The sequence below is a fragment of the Eretmochelys imbricata genome, chromosome 6 (assembly GCF_965152235.1).
Source record: "Eretmochelys imbricata isolate rEreImb1 chromosome 6, rEreImb1.hap1, whole genome shotgun sequence".
NCBI lineage: Eukaryota > Metazoa > Chordata > Testudines > Cheloniidae > Eretmochelys > Eretmochelys imbricata.
The window spans coordinates 95,602,235-95,623,972 of NC_135577.1; the positions used below are offsets into that span (position 1 = coordinate 95,602,235).

Sequence of the window (21,738 nt, forward strand, 5' to 3'; positions counted from 1 at the left end):
ACAGAGAAACAAAGGTACAAAGAAGCAGCAGGAGACAAATGAAGAAAAGAGGAATGATAGCAGGGATTGTACCTTCCTCCTCTCTCCAAAACAAAACAAAAACTAAAAAGGAGAAAACAAACACCTACCATATTGCAGTCATTTTTTTCTGTAATTTTTTTTCCTTGTAGCTTTCTTCTTTACTCCCTCTCTCCTTTCATTCTTTCTCTCTCCTTTTTCCTCTTTTGTTCCTTCTCTTCCTCCTTTCTCTCTTGTTCCTTCTCTTTCTGTTCTTTCCCTTCTGCTCCCTCTCCCCCATGTGCTTTTGGGTTGTTGAATCCAATGGGAAGAGGGAGTGAAAGTGGTGGAAGCTCTTTTTTCTGCCACTCCCACTCCATCTCCATGTGCTTCGGCTGCTCTATTGCTGTTAGCATTAAAGCACATGGGGAAAGAGCATAAGCACTGGAAAAGGTGCCTGAATGACATGCATTGCACAGGAGACATTCAATAAGGCTGTTTACTTGGCCTGCCTTGTGGAGAATTATCAGTCAGCCCTAAGAGGTCTGTGAAATACTTCTCAGGGAAGCTGAGAACTAATGATGTAGGAATGGGTAAAGAAAGATATATTCCAGGCCTGTATTGTGCAAGTTTTCCCCACAGTCTCTTAGTCTAGCACACCATTCTTCACCTGTAACAGCTTCTATTTTTCTAGACCTGGGGTCCCCATACACAGCTCTGCCAATGCACTTCAGTCCTGACCTGCACTACCCCCTGCTATTCCAGTCCTGGATGTTTCCCAAGTAGAGGCTCCCAGTGGTGGTGAATTGTGTGGTGGTGTTTATATACAGAACACACACAACTGGGAATGTTCTGAGGCTGAAGCGTTTAATCTCCATTGGCTTGGAGAGCAGGATCACAGAAGCTGCTCCCAAAAATGGGCATCCTGTCTGGAATTATAACCTGCTGCTGCACCATGAGTTCACCATACTTAACATACAGAAATGTCAACATCCTTACCTCTTAAATTTGCATCAAAATGCAGATTCTGTACTTTGCAAAACTCATTGCTCTGAAGTGCAAGAAAAGAGACTGTAAAAACCACACTTATGTGCCGCCTATGTTTGCACTCTGGGCAACTGCTGTGTCACATCTGCTTATTGCATAGACAAACACAAGCATTTATAGTGCTGTCATCCCCTTGGAGGAGAGAGCTTGATTCCCATCTGCCTCACCCACATCAGCAAAATCTGAGAGCTAAATTCAGATTCCAACTGTTGTCTACTAAACTGAACACAGAAGTCAGGAGACCTGGGTTTTAGTTCTGGCTGTGCGACTATGTGACCCTGGGTCACTTCTCATTTCTGGGCCTCTGTTATGCCATCGGTACAAAGGGATAATGACACTTACCCAACCTTGTAAAATACTTTGAGATCTACATATGGAACATGTTATATAGCATTATGATCGTGATCACTGGTGATTGTGTATGAAGAAGAAAGTATCCAACTAGCTTTTCAGATCCCAATTTAATAATAAAATTATAATAATAATAATACGTTTTTCTTCCATACATCTTGAAGTGCTTTATAAAAGAAAGAGTCACTATCTCAGTTTATCAGATTTCCTCCTCACCCTGCACACTCAACCAGGTCTTAGTCTTAGATTTGCACATAAGATGCAACTCTTGTACAAATACTAACCACAGTTCCTGCTCCTGGGAGGGGTGGTAGATCCTGCATGCCCACTCAATAAACTTCCGCCCCAGGTCTATACATGGATTGGGGGACAGGGGGGAGAGAGTGACTTTCACTTCCACACCCTTCCCCCAAACCAGCTCCAAAGCATTTTTTTTTAAATTACCAAGTACAAAACTGAACTCATTGGGAACTGGCCTTCTGCTCTCTAGTTCCTATCCCCACACTGCTAAACCTCTCTCGAAGTAGCTTCTCTCCTCAGTGGCTAGCCAGCAAGCATATAGCTGCTTGGAGAAAGAGCAAAGAGCTCACCTGGTCCTGAGGTTTATTTCTCATCTAAGGTCATAATCCATCCTTTGTGGTATCACAGCCGTCAACTTGCAGAAACCAACTGTGATGCCACAGAGGATTAGGACTTCAGGTGGGTGGAGAGTGGTAGACAAACAGAGATCCTGATTTCATACGAAAGAAATACAGGCAGCATTCCCACTAAAAAGAAGATCTGTCAGAGTTTTCCCACAGAGTATAAGCAGGCCTTTTTAAAATCAAAGCTGCTTTTGTGATACAGGAGCCTAAAAATGCAGCCAAAAATTATTTTTTTTAAAAATGGTAGTTTTATAACTTTAAGTGACTTCATTGTTTATTTTATTTTAGGTGAAAACCAGAGCAAATTAGTATTTGATTCCGGTCATCTGTAAAGAGATCACATCATGGAGAGGGGAGGCAATAAACCGTCTTTATCCTACACTGAAATCAAATTAAATACAGTGTTCAGTTGCCAAACTGGAGGGAGTTCAGAGAAGAATGATGAATATTGTTTAAGGGCTGGAAGAATTACACTGATGAGGAGAGCTAAACAAGCATAGCTTGGCTAATAAGGACTAAAGGGTGGGGGAATATTATCACTGTCTTCAAATATTTGATGTAAACATGGGCCAGGGAGAGAAATTATTTAGCTTGGTCTCTATGGTTATAACTAAGTGGAGGGGGATAATATTAAGAAAAAGATAAGGTAGGATTAATATCAGGAAAAGCTTCCTGAGAACTGGATGTGCCAGCCTGCACAACAGACTCCCAACAGAAGTAGTGTGGAAGCTCCAGTACATGGGCCATTTACAATTAGACTAGAGTCATTAGACCAATATATTGTGGGAACAACCTTGAACAGGCCAAAGGATGGGGTAGTTGGGACTGAATGGGATTGTCTCCATTTCTGATTTAGATTAATTTATGAATCAGTGTGACCATTTTTTTAAACACAAAGGGAATTTTTTCACTCCAAGTTACAAAACATCAGCATTTCTAAATTGAAAATGAGAGAGACCCATCAATACAGTGACACTTTGAGAGGTGTGGCTAAAAGAGTATCCTATTCGCTGAACAGATAAGAACAGCACTTAACCACCCTGCAGGAATAGTTGGATTTGATTTAAGCACGTTAATATTTCCACTGCACAAAATATATCAAGACTTGCTGACAGAGAGCAGAAGACCTGACAGAGAATGAATCCAAAAGTAGAAGGGTTAGTTCTGCACTAAAGAAAATAAAAAGCAGTCAAAATAAAGTAATCAAGCCCTTTGTCTCTCTTGCTTAATGTGCTTTGTTTCTGCAAAGCAAATTACTTTTATAGGTGTATCTTTAGCCAAAATTAAAATGTCTTAACTGCTTGAATTCCCTTGCCAGAAGGCATCCTGCCATAGCTCCAGCCCAGTTGCCAAATATTGCCAGATACATCCAGGTAGAACATCCTTGCCATTCCACTAAAAAATCTGGGCAGTCTAGGGGAAAGCCTCTACTGTGCTATTAAATGTCCAGGTAGAGGGCCCTTGCTGTATTACTGCACCTTTTACGAGTTTCTTACCGTTGCACTGACTCTACAAGGTCAGCAAATAGCAGCAGCAAAAGGTTTCACATTTCAGCATTATAAACTAAGCACGGTACTAAACAATAAAGCAGATGGCAAATGGAACATCTCGCTGTGTCCCCCAAGCCTCTTATAATTCACTACATGGGAATGGAGTCATTGATTTGCTTTATTGCTTCATTTATAATTTTTCTCTTTAATTTTTTGGGGGCCTGAACTCTCTTCTTTTAGAAGCCACGAAGTGTCATGTTACCTCTACCTCGGAAAAATAACTGCCTCGCAGGAGCTTGAGGAATTGATGCCTTCACGGCTCTTCACGGATTTGGTAGCACTAGTGTCACATAGGTAAGAAGAAGCTCTTGAAGGCATTAAATCACTTGAAGTGAAGAGTGTTCTGAATAGGATTATTGCTCTGAAAAAAAATCCAATGTAAAAGCTTGGATTTTCATTGCCTATAACAAACAACTTAAGTGCCAGTACCATACACAAGGGAACTATAGACTGCTTTGGAAAACTTGGATGGCAATATATGCTTCTCATGGATGCCTTGAACATTGGTGCTGGGTTTGGAGATCACTTAGGCTTAGTCTAAAGTAGAAAAGGTTTCCTGGTATAGTTATATGCCAGTTCCTGAAACAAAATAAGCTACACTGGGAAAAACACTTTTTTTTTTGTTTTTGCTGGTATAAGTATGTCCACTCTTGGGCATTTGCCAGTATAGAAATGTTGTAAAACAAACAAACAAAATCACACGCTTAACTGACATTACAGTGAGAAAAAATCTAGTGTAAATCTGGCCTTAGTGAATCAACTCAGTACTGAGGAAGCCAGTTACAATGATGACAGCTTCTATTTACCCATAAGCAATGACAGGAGAGGGAAAAAGTACAGATAAAGAGGAGCGGGGTGAAATCTATCATTAGATTGTTGGGCATTTGTTTGAGTTTGGCCTAAGAACATAAGAATTTTCATACTTGTGTCAGACTGACAGTGGCCAGTATCAGAGCTTCAGTTAGAGTGAACAGAATAGGGCAGTTGCAATGAACCACACCTGTCTTCCCCTCCCAGCTTCTTGCTGTCAAGAGGTTTAGGGTCGCTCTGAGCGTGGGGTTGACATCCCTGACCATCTTGGCTAATAGCTATAGATAGACCTATCCTCCATGAACTTATCTAGTTCTTTTTTGAATCCTGTTATACTTTTGTCAATCACATCTCATGGTAATGAGTTTCACAGGTTAATTGGGTATTGTGTGGAAAAAGTGCTTCCTCTTGTTTGTATTAAACCTGCTGCCTATTAATTTCACTGGGTGATCTCTGGCTTTTGTATTGTGGAAAAGGGTACATAACACTTCTCAATTCATTTTTTTCCACACCATTCATGATTTTATAGATCTCTATTATATCCCTCCTTTATCGTCTCTTTTCTAAGCAGAAGAGTCCTAATCTTTAGTCTCTCCTCATATGGAAGCTGTTCCATATCCATGATCATCTTTGTTGCCCTTCTCTGAACCTCTTCCAGTTCCACTATATCATTTCTGAGATGGGGCAACCAGAAGTGGACACAGTATTAAAGGCGTGGATGCACCATGGATTTATATAGTGGCATTATGATATTTTCTGACAGGGATTATCTTTTCATGTGCTGCATGTAGATGGTTATTTCCCAGGGTAACCTTTTTCAGATCAAAGTCCCATGTACTAAGATGATCAGTGAGAGTGCCCAGTTATTCACTCCAGTAGGTGAGCTGGAAGTTCTGTAAACTTCCAAATGGAGGCAACACAGTTTAGTGCCAGAAGTGCCCAACCTGTGGGTTGCAAGCAATTAATGTTGTACAGAGGACCCAACCCCCTCAGAATCAGAGCTCCCTCTATTCTCATTGACATCACTGGTCAAGGTGCCAACAAAGTCAGCAAAAGCCACAACCCACGCTTCAGAGTCCTGTGGGTTTTTTATAAGTTCATGGAAAGCTACTGTGCGGTTGACAGTCCTGTTTCCATAGTCTTTTAACTCAATGTTATTTAAAAACAAGTCAACCTTGAAAAATCTCAGTATATGTTATGCCTTGACAGTTTTGAAACATATCATTTCTTAAACAGTCTAGGAACATATCAACACAAATCTAGTTCCCAAAACAAAATTCAAACCAGGTTTCCCGCATGGATTGCTTAAGTGGTTTTAAGCCATTCCCCAAAACTGCTGGGTGACAATCAATAGGCCTTAAATCTCTTACAGTTTCTCTCCTAGAAGTAGGTGAGGTCAGCATTGTCACAACAGGAGAGCCACGGAGCAGCAGCAGGTCTGTTCTGTGACAACTATTGTAGCTTTGGAGTTGGAGCAGGCCTAGAACTTCTACTCTGGGTAAATGATTGGCGGGGCATCTCTGCAGCATCTGAAATGCTGTCCCACCCACATGCCCTGTCCTGTACAGTGGAACCACACCAGTTCTGGTGTGTCAGGGAACTTCTGAAGCCATGTAAGGATTGAGGCAGAATTGCCCCTTATAAAATAGTCATATGGATACAGGATTTGCTATTCCTGGGGTTTTAGAGCTGCTGCAATCTAGCAATGGGATGCTGACCCAAAGCTTAATTGTATTTGGTCTCCAGTTTAGAGTCTACTGTTAAAATGAAATGAAGCAATCCTTGTGGAAGTTAGTGCTCAATTCACTGAATGCAAATGAAATTCATCTGTATTTGAAACAGGGCTGATGTTAATCTGGAAAAGCCATTTAGGCTATTTTACTTCTATCGAGAATTGTCATGATTAATTCACATTAATCCATGTATTGGAACTTTGCTTAAGTAATAATTAGCCCAGTGTAGGGAACGGACTCTTCAGTATTTCAGATTAAAATTGCTCCAGGTTTGGTGTGAAACTCCACTGTGCTTAACCAGGCCACTAATGTAGGTACCTTAAGTTGGGCACCCAACTTAGAACAGTTTAGCTTCAGGTCTAGGAAAGGTATTACATAACAACATAAGAACGGCCATAATGGGTCAGACCAAAGGTCCATCAAGCCCAGTATCCTGTCCTCTGACAGTGGCCAATGGCAGGTGTCCCAAAGGGAATGAACAGACAGGTTATCATCAAGTGATCCATGCCCTGTCACCCAGCCCCAGCTTCTGGCAAACAGGGGCTAGGGACACCATTCCTGCCCACCCTGGCCAATAGCCACTGATGGACCTATCTTCCATGAATCTGTCTAGCTCCCTTTTGAACCCCATTATAGCATTGGCCTTCACAACACCCTCTGGCAAGGCATTCCAGAGGTTGACAGTGCGTTGAGTGAAAAAATACTTTCTTGTGTTTGTGTTAAACCTGCTACCCATTAATTTCATTTGGTGGCCCCTTGTTATTGTATCATGAGGAGTATCATAATACTTCCTTATTTACTTTCTCTATACCACTCATAATTTTATAGACCTCTATCATATATCCTCCATATTCCGAGCGTCACAGCTACTGACCTGAAGAAGAGCTCCGTGTGGCTCAAAAGCTTATCTCTCTCTCACCAACAGAAGTTGGTCCAGTGAAAGATATTACCTCACCTATCTTTTCTCTCTTACCTATGGGATAGGCAGCTAGAACATTTATAGAAATAATAATGTATAGTACATGTCTGTGTGGAGTATTCTTCAGATTGCAGAGGGACTCAGGTTCAGATGGAAGTCACTTTGACTCAGTCATGCAAGGCATAGAGCTACTTCTTTGTTCTTTTTCTCTGTCTGCTCAAACATTCAGGTCTAACGGGTATCAAAGCCTATAGAATGCAGGCCATGGTGTTTGTTTGATTTTCCCAACATACTCTAGCCAGTCCCAAATTGGGTCTTGGTCTTCTTACCTGACACATGTAGGTACCAGAAAAGAGAAGTGAATTGCTTCCCAACAACTAGACTTCATCTCTGATTCAGAATTACAGCTTGACCTTATCTTCAGTAGACCAACATCAGACTGCCTTATGGAGTTGTCACAGCTGCAGGCCTGAAACAACATTACAACCAACCAACCACCCACATCTGATAGTAACAGAGATTCTTTCCTTTTCCTCCTCCTCTTCCTTTCTGGTGCTTGTGTTTTGTCTGTGTTCTGCTGGGGATACTGATTTAACAAAATCAAAGGTTTGTGAATGAGCAGAATACAGTTTGATTACAACCCAGTGAATATTTCCATGGTTAAAGAAAAGGTTTCAGAACGCAAAGCTGGTTTTGTAATTTACAGTTTTCCTGCACATCTAAGTTTAATAATGATGAATATTTGCATTATGTTATGCTTATTGAGACGGTACGCCTTGGGCCATGATAAAGAACCCCAAATTCAGCAATAGCCATAGAGAGCACAAAGTAACATCTCAGTAACCTATAAACCATGATATTCACCTTGCTCCCATGTTGATCCTCATCTCAAGTTGCTGCTGGGAGCATGCTCTGGGCATAAGGGTAATGGGCTGGATGCAGGAAATAGACAAAGCTCTATGGCCTTTGCTATGCAAGAGGTCAGATGAGGTCCTTACTGGCCTTACAAAAATGTCATTTATAAGATACAAAATCCAGCAAACTAGACCTAAAAGAGATTTTTATATTTAGCAAATTTTCTTTCCAAATACATTTCATAATGAATTTTGTACAAATGTGTGGAAGTTTCACTAATGTTCTCAAAATGGATTATAGTGAAACAGAAACATCCAACCAAGCCAAAAAAACCCCAAACCCACCAAATTAAAATAATTAACTTCTTGGTCAATGACTAATCAACCAATGCAAATGATGCAGCAAAGACACACAAACTACTTTGAAATATAATACTGAAGAACAGTCTGTCTGAGACTGCAGCAAAAGATCAAGATACATGGCAAGGAGAGTCTCAAATAAACACTTTAATCCAATTTACTATTTTAGTTACATACTCCAAATGAGACTGGGGACTTGTCTTCTAGTGCATTAGTTCACACCAAAGAGATGTAAATTCTAGCATGCACTAGCATGTCACCCACTAACTGACCTATATAGACCCTGGTGGCATGCACGGAAAGCTTCCTAGTTGTGTATTAATGTAGTCCAATTTCAAACAGTACTACATTAAAACACATACTGGAGAGCTTTTAGTGCGCACCAGCAGGGTCCACATGGGGCAGAAGGGGCATTGAGTGCACAGTAGAATTTATATCCCTCTGGTGCACACTAATTCACCATGTACACAAGCCCACAGTTCACCCAGTTCAGGGACAAAGTGGTTAATGCTTTTAAAAGATTCCTAGATTTTCAGGCCATAAGGAAACAGTATGAACATCTAATGTGATCTCCTGCATAACACACATCATAGACTTTCACCCAGTGATTTCTGCAGCTAGCACATTAACTAGTGGTTGAAGTACTGGTAGAATTTCTCTCTCAAGCATAAGTATCCAAGTCAAGTGCCACAACAGGGACAAGATTGTATAATAATAATAATAGTGTGATTTCTTTTGGACCTGTAAGTGACACCAACTATTCCAAAGCAGCTTTCTCTCTTTTCTTCATCAAGACTCCTGCATGCACTAAAACTCCACCTCAGGTGTACAGCTTTGCAGAACTATCTGTCTGTTAATCTGGCTAGTTATTAGTTTCTCTTTATTAATCTTGCAATGTGAGTGATCAGTTCACAGGCTCTCATATTGCACAGTATCCAGTTTGTTCTGTAGATCAACTCAGTGCATTTCTATAAACTGACCAGAAGGTGGTACATTAAGACCAATGTAACAATGAAATTTTCATGATTATTGCAAAAACATTTATATTGAACTGTAAATGTACACTGCAATTTACAGAACATAGGTAAGGCCCAATCCCTGGCCAAAGAATTTACAATCTAAGTTACCTAACACTTTCCACTCGGGTTATGCCATACAACTGGGGGCTCACGTAGCCCAGTTACAAACACTGTCAAGTTACTTGCACCCAATTCTCAAACAACTGACTTCATCCTTCAAATCAAATGTATGCTGCCTTGTGGTGACTAATTTGGTCTAGAATATTTCCAGCAGTCCAATCCACTAAATGAGACACCCACAACAGTCTGCAATCACAAAGACAGCTGCTGACAACTGACTCGTCTCAGGTATGGCTTAGACTGGTCCCAGGTGAGTGATGGCAAGAGAACTCAAGCTCCCAATGGGCTATTATGCTAAGGCCTTGTCTACACTAGCACTTTTCTCATTGTTGACCTAGCCCCAGTGCAGTCCCACCAGGGGACGTGACTGTGAGCACTGGGTGTTTTTATCTTTGTGTTTGGTGGTAGCAGGTTTTGTAAGGGCAGGGGGGATGGATGCAGGATCAGAAGAAACTCTGACTAGAGGCAGGGGAGCAGTCCTGGCAGGAAGGTAGAAGGACAGAGAAAGTGCCCAGAGGGAAGAAGGGTGGGAGCAGAAGTAGAGTGGGCAAGGGCTGTGCCCTTTGGGAAGGGAGAAGCCCTGCATATGCCCCTCCCCCAGCCATAACTGGGAATCACCTCTCTCTCTCTCTTTGCACTGGTTGAGGGATAGCAGAATAGCAGAGATCATCTGCCCTAGCTCCCTCTAGCCAGGAGCCTTACTCTGGGGTTCTTCCTGGGGATTCAGACAGCAGCAGAGGTCTAGGCAGCAGGCAGCACTCTGTGCTGGCACAATCCTCTCTTTCCTCTGAGCCAAGGATAAAGAAAAATACATAAATGGGCCTTGATGGAAGAAGAGTCAACTGTCCACTGCTGCTCCCTGCAGACACATAAGTTACAGCTTAAAAGACCTGATCAGTCTGGAAATCTGGATGGCTGAGCCCAGGACTGAATGGCATTCCGATCTGTCCTCGCTTTGCAGTGATCCTACAGGCAGTTTGGAGGAAGAGGAGGATACTCTCCATTGACCTGTGAGTGTCTTTCCCAACCAGGGCCTCCTATGAGTGCAGGATCTGCAGCCTGTCACTGAGCAAAAGCCTTCCTGGGGCTTTCACACTGTGTGGGGGCAGAAAGCTGCTCTGAGGGAACATGACTGATAGGGACTGACAGAAGAAGAGAAAAAGCAAAGCAAAGCCCTCCTATCCTCTCATTTCTATGGTGCTGTCTTAGCATGGCATCAGTTGTACCTCAGGGTGGACATTAATTAGTGATAGGTATCTTTCACTCTGCTGCATCTACACTGGCAAGAGTGGGACTTGTAATTCAACACAGGTGGAAGCCGTCAGGGTTACAGGGCTAGCTGCACCTCTGTCTCCTTCCTGGGTTCTCTGAGGACGCTCCTTCAGGTGTCAAGCATCATGCCTTTACCTCTCCTGGGACAGAATTCCACAATTCTCCCACTCAGACTAGCCCGTGAATCCACTGTGCTTGGGAACAAAGCATTTAGAGACACACATGTCTAGCTGACCTAAAGGCCCTGATGGTAACCTAGGCAGGCCTAGGGTTGCCAGGTGTCCGTTTTTCGACCGGAAAGTCCAGTAGAAAAGGGGACCAGACAGTTTCCAATCACCAGTACTGGAGCAACTGCAATCAGGCTCCAGGCTGAGAGGGCAGGAAGAACAGCAGCTGCTGCTGGAGCCTGGAAGAGCTGCTCTCTGCTCATCTGCTGAGGGAGAGAAGTGAGTGACTGGCTCCCGGACCCAGCTCCAGCCTCTCTGGCAGAGAGATAGGTACCAGTGCTGCCACCGCCCGGGAGCGGGGAATCCTTTGTGCCCCCGCCCCCACCCTACTGTGCCCCTGCCCCAGCCCCTCGCTCTGGGGACAACCCCAACACCACCCCCACCCCGCTGTGGTCCGGCCCCTCACTCCAGGGTGACTGACCCCTATCTCCCACCCCGCTGTGCCCCGGCCCCTTGCTCGAGGGTGACTGACCCCCATCCCCTACTGTGCCCTGGCCCCTCACTCTGGGGACCAACTCCGCTCCCCCCTCCCCCATCCTGCTGTGCCCCCCCCCCGGCTCAGGGGTTTTTACCACTATGTCATCCAGCTCTGCTCTAAGCATGTCTGCACAAACAGGTTTTAAAAGCTGCACTAAGTCTGCACTACAGCTTCAGCTGTTACTATTATCAGTGGAGCACAGGTGCTGAATTACGGGTCTTAATATTGCTACAGTAGACAAGACCCTTGCAGGGCATGGGGACAAGGAAGTGCTGATGACTGCAAAAGCTGCTGCTCCTGTTCCTAACAGAGGTGGAAGCAAAAGAAAATGCCAAGTAATTCAGGAGGGAAGGAGGTCTCTGTGCAGCCACTCCAAGAAGGGGAAAAGGAGATAAACATGGATGACAGATGTTACAGTTCTTGCATTAAAACAGCTGATCCAAACAGGTTATATTTTATCAAGGCAAATGAAGAATGCAGGATGCCTTTTTGCAGGGACTTTGGACTTAGCTCATATGCACAAAGAGCTTAATATCCACCTCCTGTCTGATTCTAATCAGCTATAGATATGAGGTTCATTGCTCCCTTCTGGCTGCTGCATTAGCAGATACTTTAATAGCAGACATCGGGAGAAAGTTTCAGCCAGGGGTCTCAAACACGCGGCTTACAGGGTTATTTCCTGCAGCCGCCAAGCTCCCCCACCCACTGTCCCCCCTCCCCCCAGGGCGCCGCATCCCTGCTCCTCTGCTAACCTCCAGGCGCTTCCCGCTGCCAAACAGCTGGAGGGGGGGAGGAGTGGGGAGGCACACACTTAGGGGAGGAGGCAGAGAAGAGGCGGGGCAGGGGCGGGACTTTGGGGAAGGGGTTGGAATGGGGGCGGGTCAGGGGTGGGAAGAGGTGGGTCAGGGGCGGGGCCTCATGGAAGGGATGGAGTGGGGGCAGGGCGGGGCTTTTGTATCTTTATTTGAAAAGGTGTCAGTGATGCGGCCCTTGGGCCAATGTACTAGTCCTAATGTGGCCCTCATGGTGATTTGTGTTTGAGATCCCTGCTCTAGATGGCAATGCCAGCAGAGAGTCCAGAGACTGAGTGGGCCGTCTGCCTCTTACTCCCTAGAGCACAAGGCACCCTAGCAGTGGGAGGGGTGCAGGGGAAGTTGTATTGCTGTGGTCAACTGTCCATGCTGTATCTGTTGTGTGGATAAAGAGAAAATTCTGTCCCCAGGATAGTCAAATAGGCTGGCGCAAGAGCTGAATTCACTAGTAATAATAATAAAAAATTCTCTCTGACTGCTGAGGCTCAGTCAGTTATTTAGCATTCGAAAGAATTACACAGCTGTACTTCAGTTGGGAGGGCAGAACAGTAGAAAAGGGAGCATCCATGTTTGATGACTGACACTGACAATTGAGATTTATATGTATATATGAACACAGTCTTGGGTAAAACATTTATATCCTGGAATACAGAGCTTCAAATAAGGGAAAGGGGGGAAAAGAACAAACATTTCTATTTTCAAACATGCAGCAAACCTGCATGCAGCACATGCCTGACACTTACTGGTTCCCTACAGCACTTTAAAATAGTAACACTGACTTCCTGCTTCCTGAACCCAGGGCATTTCCAAGAATTAAGTTTTATCTCATACACGGTCAGTGGCTCAAATTCTATCTGCTAAATCTCACTGTGTCCGCGCACACAAGAGTGGTCTGAGGGATGGGGAGGTGTGTTAGAAACCGTTTTCTTTGGGAAACAAAAACACTTAAAGGATGGTCTCTCCTTTTACAGCTGATTACAGAAATAATCATCTCATATTTATAAAGTACCTTTCAACCCAAGGATCCCAAAGTAATTTACAAGATAGAGCCACTGAGCAGTGGTCTTACTGTTAAAACAACTACAGAACCTGTTTCCTAATGTCTAGCTTAAATCTATGTGTACACTAGAACTTTAGCTAAGTTTGTAACTAAGTGACATGGTTGGCTCTAAATATGGTTTGGGTCCATATTCAACAGTTAATACTTGATTAGTAATCAAAGCAGCTAACAGCATTTCAATTTTGCTAGTGGCCCAGGCTGGCATGCCTTTGTTTTCCTGTAACTGGTCCCATACGCATTTTTCCCAAGTGTAGAAGAACCCCTTAACTATGCCTCTGCAAACAGCGTGGCCATTCCTTTCTCCCAGCTCTCTATGCAGTAGGACATCTCCAAGGACCAGGGACCTGTAGGGTGTTGGGAGAAGAAGTTAATGTTTGTGAGGTGCTCAGCATTATGGTGATGGGGGCCTTACCAGAACCTTGCTTCCACAATGACCTAGAGGGAGCTAACATTTGCCTCAAATTCTTTCAGGAGCTTTGTAGTACATGGCACAAGGGTTAAGTGATTGGTTGGAGATGGGGGTGAGAAGGGAAAGAGGGAATCTTGGAGGGAATGATCTATATGCTACCAGTGGATCTACACAGATTTTGTTTCAGTTGTGTGTGCGCGTGTGTGTAGCTTGATTAGCACCTGCCCACGCCATCCCACATTGCAGACTGCTAGTAGTCCCTCTCTTGCATAAGCACCAAATACAGCCTCCCAACAAATGCAATAACAATAAGGATACTGTGACATTAGTATCAGAGAAGCAGAATGATCTAGTGGCTAGTGGATTAGGATTTAAAACATGAGTTCTAATCCCAGTTCTACCACTGTCAGTGGAACCTTGACCAAATCACTGACCTCAGTTCTGCAGTTTCCCTTTCTGTAATACAGAGACAATACTGTTACACTGCAAAGTGCTAACGGCTGCCGTCAAGCAAGTCTTTGATCTATAGGCAATCGCAGACTTCATTAAAATTGATGGGCATGTGACACTACGCCCATATTCTTCATAGAGATATTGTTATGATATGAACATGGCATACCTAAGATGTGTTTTATGCAAGATGGGTCATGTGAGGAATCATTGGAAAGGTTATAATTTACGGATTATCCTATTTGTATGCCTGTATCATTTCTGTATCTGAAGTTAGGAATATTGACTATGTAACAATTACAAGTGCGTTTACAACTGGGGAATGCCCACCAGACAGAATGCAATCAGCGTGGATGGGCCATTAGGAAGAACAAGAGGACTTTGAAGATGCTAATCTCCCACCTTCATAAGTAGTTTCCTGGGATGCTGCAAACAACCTTGTCTCATGGCTGCTTTGACACTGCAGGGTCATGTGATCATGTTATCTGGTACTGGATTTCATCTTGGATTACTAGTATTTTTCCACTAATAGGGAGTGGGAATCAAACTGGGAAACAAAGGATACTCGCCATATGTAAATCCTATTTAAGACAGGGAAGTGAGTTAATCTTGGTTCTTTCTTCACTGAATCCGCGTCCAGGATGATGGCTGAAAACATCTAAGAAACAAAGACAAAGGGGAGGAAAGGACTGAATTCAGGCTGGAAAAGGTGTCTGGCCTGTAAGAGAAATACCTGGCGTTTTAAGCTGCAAGAGAGAGCAGTTTGCTTTCACGAACCTCTGCAATCTGCCTAAAACAAGATTTACAGTGAGAAATTATTACTTGTAACCAGTTGCTTTATTAAGCTTAGTTTGCGTGATTTGTTTTATTGGCTCAGTAATCTGCTTTGATCTGTTTGCTATCCCTTATAATGACTTAAAATCTATCTTGTGTAGTTAATACACTGTTTTTGTTTTCTCTAAGCCCAGTTTGGGAATCCATAACTGGGAAAAAGTTGTGCCTATCTTCCTCCACATTGAGGAAGGGAGCGAAATTTCATGAGCTTACACTGTACAGTTTTCTGTGCAGTGCAAGACAATATAATTTTGGGTTTACACTCCAGAGGGTGTGCGCACTTGAGTGCGGGGCAATTCCTTAGCTGAAAGCCTTCCCATGCAGTACTGATTTCAGTTTCTGTGTCTTTCTGCAGCTGGGTGTGTCCCTACGTGTGTGTGTGCTAGAGAAGGCTTGAGGGCCTGGCTCAGCGGGGCAGTGTAAGGGAGCCCAGGCTGGTGGAATGGGCAGACTCAGTGGTATCCCAGTACATCAGGTAGCACCCCGAAGGTGGGGGGTAAGCCATCACAGGGTGTATTAGCCATCCTTCATTCAGGCAAAACAGGAGGAGGCAGTTTGGCCTAGTGGATACAGCACTGGGACTTTTGAGACCTTGGTTCTGTTCCTGGGTGACTGGTGCCAGTCGTGTCACTGCTCTGTGCTTCAGTTTTCCCATCTGTAAAATGGAGATAATGATACTGACTTTTCTTGTTACGTGCTTTGAGCTCTACTGATATATTCGGTATTTTATTATCTTTAAGAAGCAATTAAGATCCTTTATGGAGTAACACAGCTTAGACAACAGAAGCCACCACTCAAGATTGCCAGACTGAGAAGAAGCTAAGCTATGGAAGCTGGGGGATTTCTCTGAAGACTGGTTGTAAATGCAGTGGATGGGGCATTGATTGATTAAAGCTGTGTGTTTGTAACCAGAAAGCATGAGAAAGCCAGAAATACAGTCTTGAGCATGGCCCTGAGAGGGAGAAGAGATAGAGCTCCTTGAGGCCCAGGATTGGCCGGAAAGCAGGCTTGAAAATTGCAAGCAAGGAATTTGTCCTGCTGTTGTTTGTTCCTGCTGTGTTCATGGAAACGGGACTTTGTACATTCTTTGTAAACAAACAGGATTGCATCAAAGAAATCCCTGACTTGTATCATCCATTTCTCCACCTAATGGAAGAATCCCATCAAGGCCCAGAATAATGGCTAATGTGTTTGAGCCAAAAGGCACAAAAATACTCTCTTTAATAAATCACTTTGAGACCTATGGATGAAAAGTTCTGAGTATCATTTAGCAATAGCAGAACTTCCTCTAAACTGACATCGCAGCAATAACAAAGACTGCCTAGACTGGCAAGATTCTCTTTTTTACACAGTATTTCAGTGTCCCAGGATTCCTTGTGCTGACTAAAACAATAATCTGCTGGATGAAAGATTCACTACAGGTACCTGGAGGGCACGTCTTTCACCATTTTTCACCACGGACAGAATCACCAGGTAGCAGTCTGGCCAAGCTGAATACGGACAACATGATTATGAGTGGCAGCCTTCAAGATACACATGGTGCAACCAGTATTGTTTATTCCACAGCACGCCCTAATCAAGCAACATTACCAACAGGCTTATTATCATGGAAATTGTGAGCTGAAGTATTGATTACAGACCTGGTCTTATCTGAATCTGTTTGCCTTGTCCATAATTTACTGATGGACCAAAATGAAGAGTTGGTAATATTGTAACAAACCAGAGCTGAACAAAGGATTTATAATTAATTATTCTGCTTTATTTAGGTGGGAACAGTCGTGTTTACCAGCTTGTCTACCCCTGATCTTGACGGAAGGAGAGGGCACAGGACTGGGACAAAGAAAGGGTTTGGAGCGAGAGTGTGTGTGTAACCTAGAGGAAAAAGCAGAGTAAAGAGACTTTGTTGCCCTTGTTGAAGTAATAGGGGAGGGAAGACAATTGGTTTGGTAGTTTAGGAAGAGATTTGGGAGTTTTTCCAAGATTTTTACCTTAGAAAGCAGGCTTGCCCTCTACATCTAGTATTGATTATATAAGCTTGGAGGTGGCTGTTTGCACCCTTTCTTACAGAACCTGCACCTGGGAGATGCAGGTATTCACCCAGATAGGAATGGGACTATAAAAAATAAGTCATAGGAGGTTGCTCATAGAACCCAATTAAGGAAAGCTCTGCACAGAGTGAGAGTTACTAGAGAAACCCCAACTGAGAAACTGTTAGACTTCTCAGTAGTACACCAAGATTTTCAGAAATAAATGCCTAGGTTGAATAGATACTGGAATATATTCTCATTATATCTGTATAAATACAAGACTCTATTTGATCTGCTTATACCAGTTTTTCCTGACTCTCTTTCTAAGCCTGTTTAAGAGTTGTTACCAGTTTTCCTATTGTTGTCTTTTTCCAGGATGCAGATATTAAAGCTCCAGTCACGTTTCAGCACTGCGTTGAGCAAGATTTGCTACGGGACCATGGACTAAGAAGAATAAAATTCCCACCAGCAGCACCAGTTCAGCCTTAATCGTTACTTGTATTATGCTAATGCTAAGAGCCTCCTACCAAAAGTTGGGCTGTACTGTCCTAAGCAGAGTACAAACAGAGTAAGATAGAGTCACTGACCTGAAGAGCTTACACTGTAAATAAACCACACTAGTAGGAGTTGTAGTGTAGACACAACTCTGATGGAGTCTGATTTTTTCCCACTGTGCCTATTAAAACAGCAGTATTAACTGACATGGTGGTAAAAATGCTAGAAGTTTACAAGTTCTTTGCTACAGCCAGGGTTCTGTATCTCTTTCCACACCAGGAAATTATAGCCCTGGTCCGAAAGCATTTTCAGCTACACTGAAAGTGTTCTTGACAGCATGGCTGTGCCAGCGACCATGGGTAGGACACAATTTATTTTTTTTAAATGTCATGAGAATGTTGTTTCCCCCAATCACTATTTTATAAAGGTTTACCCTGCCCATCCTGGCCAGCAAAGCAGTGCTGAAGATGGTTCAGAACACAGTCCATTTCCCAGACAGATGGAGTTGCACCTGCTTGCTTTCCAAATGCAGATGATGAAAAGGTTTCTGAAGGTAACTGGGGTCCAACTGAATGTGTGGGTGTCAAAGCGAGCATGAGTTGACTGCCTGGCTTTAAAGAGCAGTTTTGGGTATGTCTGCACTTAGAAACCCTGTGAGGTGGGAAGGTCCCAAAGCTCAGGCTGCATCCCAAGCCCAAACATCTACACTGTAATTAAACAGCCCCTTAGCGTTAGCCCCACAAGCCCAAGTCACCTGGCATGGGCCAACTCTGGGTGTTTAATTGCAGGTCAGACGACTTATCATCCCATAACACTATCTCACTTCTCATTCCTAGTCATTGGGATGTTTGCAAAAAAGACACAGAAGGTCAGGACGACAGATGACAGGAGCTTGCTTGTTTCTGGTTCATCACCCAGAATGATTTCGCCAGTCATTCTTTTGCTCCTGGCTTGGAACTCCTCTAGCACAGCCATTTCCTTCAAGCACATGAACAGTGCAGGCCCCGTCATAAAAGCCCAGCTGCTATGCAACTGCTCACAATTGCAGGAAATCAACAGAACCAAATACTGGGCTGTTATCTTTCTTCTGTCATTTGGAGTTTTGTTTTTTCCTATATATGTGTGTGTGGAGTTGCCACAGCACACAGGGTTATTAGGGGTCACTCCACAGAAGCAGAAGCAGCCATTCAGGAATGATCCAGCAAGCCACAGCTTCCTCTCTGTCACTCATCTTTCACATGGACTGAGTGGGAAAGCATTTACAAAGGACAAATAGGCACAAACCTCAGTATGAAATGAGAGGCTGATCCATGATGGTGCCACATAGCCAAGGATGAAGGACAGAAATAGGTGACCCGTGATACAATAAAAATATTTTTTTATTACCCTGGGATTGTGTGGCAAGAAGTGAAGAGGAAATCCAGGCTTCCTTCCTCTCCTCTCAGCACAAACATTGTCACATTTCCATCAGGCATGGAGACCTTGACACACCTTACAGTTTTGGTTTCTGCCTGTGGTCTAAACACATGATGTATGATGCCAAAATAGCCAGGTTCCCTTTTGCTAGACCTTTGTTGTGTATATCAGTTCTGATTTCTGCTCTTTTTTATCCTCACCTTCCTCCACCAAGCTTTGGTCTCGGTGCCCTACAGTCTTCTGGGTCTTCCCCTTCCCCTGCAAATGGTGCTCTGTACTCTGGGCAAAGAGACAGGAATTCACCTAGGACCATCATTCAACAGTCCTATGTCCCTTTGCGAAATGGTAAGAGGAGCAGAGAACACTAAAATAGCCTTGTGGGGGAATTAATCAGGGGGCCTGAACATCAGCCAGATCAGGCTGATAGGAGCATTAAGTCAGCTTATTGCCATGTATAAGAGGTGAGGAGTGAAATCTGCAACCCGAAGGGAGTTGATAAAAGAAGGATGAGAACTTCTGTCATTGAATATCTTTTATAGGTCACTACTAGGGAGGTAGAATACTGGGAGAGGATGGAACAATGTTCTGTTGCATTATAGAAACGCCTACATTGCGTGTGACAGACTCCAAATGGAAAGGAATGTTTATTGAGGGAAGAGAAAAGATCAAAAAGATGGAATATTTAGCACATATATAGGATAATAGTGCACAGAGATGGAAAAGACCTTCAGGGTGCAGGATGACAGAATGACAAGAGAAGGAAGTAATTACATTGAGGAAGAGGTTGTGCTAATAAACCTTTCTCTCTTACCTAATATGGAAAGTGGTTTCTTTAATGTTCTGTAGCCCTCCCCCACTCTGATGGACATCTAAGAGCAGCTTGCTGGCTGGCTGGCTGAAAGAAGAGATAGTAGAGGACAGAATGTGAATGGCATGAAAGACAACAAACAGGGGCAGCAGCTGCCTCTGTCCTGTAAACAAAGTACAACTTTTCTAAAGGGCCATGTGGGATTTAGCAGCAGAGCCTTGAAAGAACTGAAGTCTCTGAAAGGAATCATCAGTTTCAGGAAACAGTCTGCAGAACTGAAGAGTGAGGGAGGATTTGATTTAGTCTGCAGAAGAGAAGAGTGAGGGGGGATTTGATAGCAGCCTTCAACTCCCTGAAGCGGGGTTCCATAGAGGATGGAGCTAGGCTGTTCTCAGTGGTGGCAGATGACAAACCAAGGAGCAATCGTCTCAAGTTGCAGTGGGGGAGGTCTAGGTTGGATATTAGGAAAAACTATTTCACTAGGAGGGTGGTGAAGCACTGGAATGGGTTACCTAGGGAGGGGGTGGAATCTCCATCCTTAGAGGTTTTTAAGGCCTGGCTTGACAAAACCCTGGCTGGGATAATTTAGTTGGGGGTGGTCCTGCTTTGAGCGGGGGTTGGACTAGATGACCTCCTGATGTCTCTTACAACCCTAATCTTCTATGATTCTATGATCAATGTTTAGAGAACTGAGGGGATTCCAGATGACAAGATATTAAAAGGACTGGGACTGTTCAGTTTGGAAAGAAGAGTAAAGGCAGAACAAAATGAATGAAAAAGTCAGTTGTGTATTTCTCTTTATCCATACAAAAATATCAAAAGGCCATTCAGGAATCATAGAATATGATTGAAATAGTCATCAACCATTGAACAGGTAAAAGGAAATGCTTGTTAAAACCATGTATAATGGAGCTGTGGAACTCACTGTTGCAGGATATTACTGACGGAAATCGAAAGGTTCTGAAGAGGATAAGGGTTCTATGAACAAGAACAGCATCTGCAGTTATATTGACTAGGGCAACAATATAGTCTCATGTTTCAGTGTATAAGCTGATCACTGGTTGGGGACAAGAAGAAATTTCTCCCATGAAGTAATATTGCACAGTTGTCTCAGTACATTATGGAGGTGATTTTCCCCCCTCTCTTGACTCTGAGACATTCAGGTATAGAAAAGTAGCCAGAAACAGAGACCACATTAAACTGAACCATTAGGAAGGTCTGAACTGGGTATTCTTAGAATGCTGTTCCCATAAGGGACTTCTTACAGGATATGAGCATGCAGTGTAGTTTTTGATCTCTAGAGCTATGACTTCAGGAGTTCATAGGTTCACAATGACATCTCTGTGACAATAAGGTCAAAAGAAGGAACATGAAAGGGCCAGCCAACTAGACAAGGCACATATTCTTCATGTAAAACTTTGAATTAAATATTTAATTTAGAAGTAACATTTCACATATCATTTGCTGATGGACGTGCTTATTCCTCACCTGATTTCATCAAGCCAGATTCTGCCCTCACTTACTCAGGTTCAACTCCACCTACGTCACTGGGGCAATGGTAGGTGTAATTAAGATGTATATCTGTTTGTGTCAAGGAAGTAGACTGCACTGGAGACAAGTGTGTACGAATTTTAGGGTTCCTGAAAGGCTGACAGCCCTGGAGATTAAGTTATTTACCCACTGACAGACACAGGATGTTTCTCCCCGATTGCACCATCACTGTGCTTTATCCTTGACCTGAAGTAAACTGAAGGAACATCTTTGAGGAATATGAACTACCTTCTAACCACGTGCCTCATTCTGTGCTTGGCCCCTCTGTTGGGACTGACTAAAGCTGCCCACTAGAAACATCTTGGGTGATGTTTTTTTGTGATGTAGACACTGGTCCAACATGAATTGGACTGAGACCCACCAAACTCATTTAACACAAGCCTCTGAACAGCCATCAGATGGTAACGACTTGACTTGAATGGTTGCCTAAAGATGAAAGACTATGCCACCCATTAACGAAGCCTCTAAATCAACCAGTTCTCTCGTGTACAATCT

General features: G+C 43.4%; 1 protein-coding gene across 9 annotated transcripts in view; it reads right to left on the minus strand.

The window, feature by feature from the left end:
* Positions 1 to 21,738, minus strand: part of STON2 (stonin 2) — a 48,652-nt gene that overhangs the window by 19,589 nt on the left and 7,325 nt on the right. For 2 of the 9 annotated variants that reach the window (XR_013346411.1, XM_077819216.1), the window contains exon 1: positions 129 to 3,996. The exons of 1 other annotated variant lie outside the window; for it this stretch is intronic. The gene's annotated coding sequence lies outside the window, so the exon portion shown is untranslated. Of the gene's footprint in view, positions 1 to 128; positions 4,008 to 7,380; positions 7,521 to 14,681; positions 14,771 to 21,738 lie in introns of those variants that run through there. 6 more of the 9 variants (XM_077819217.1, XM_077819219.1, XR_013346412.1 and 3 more) reach the window with 6 other exon arrangements.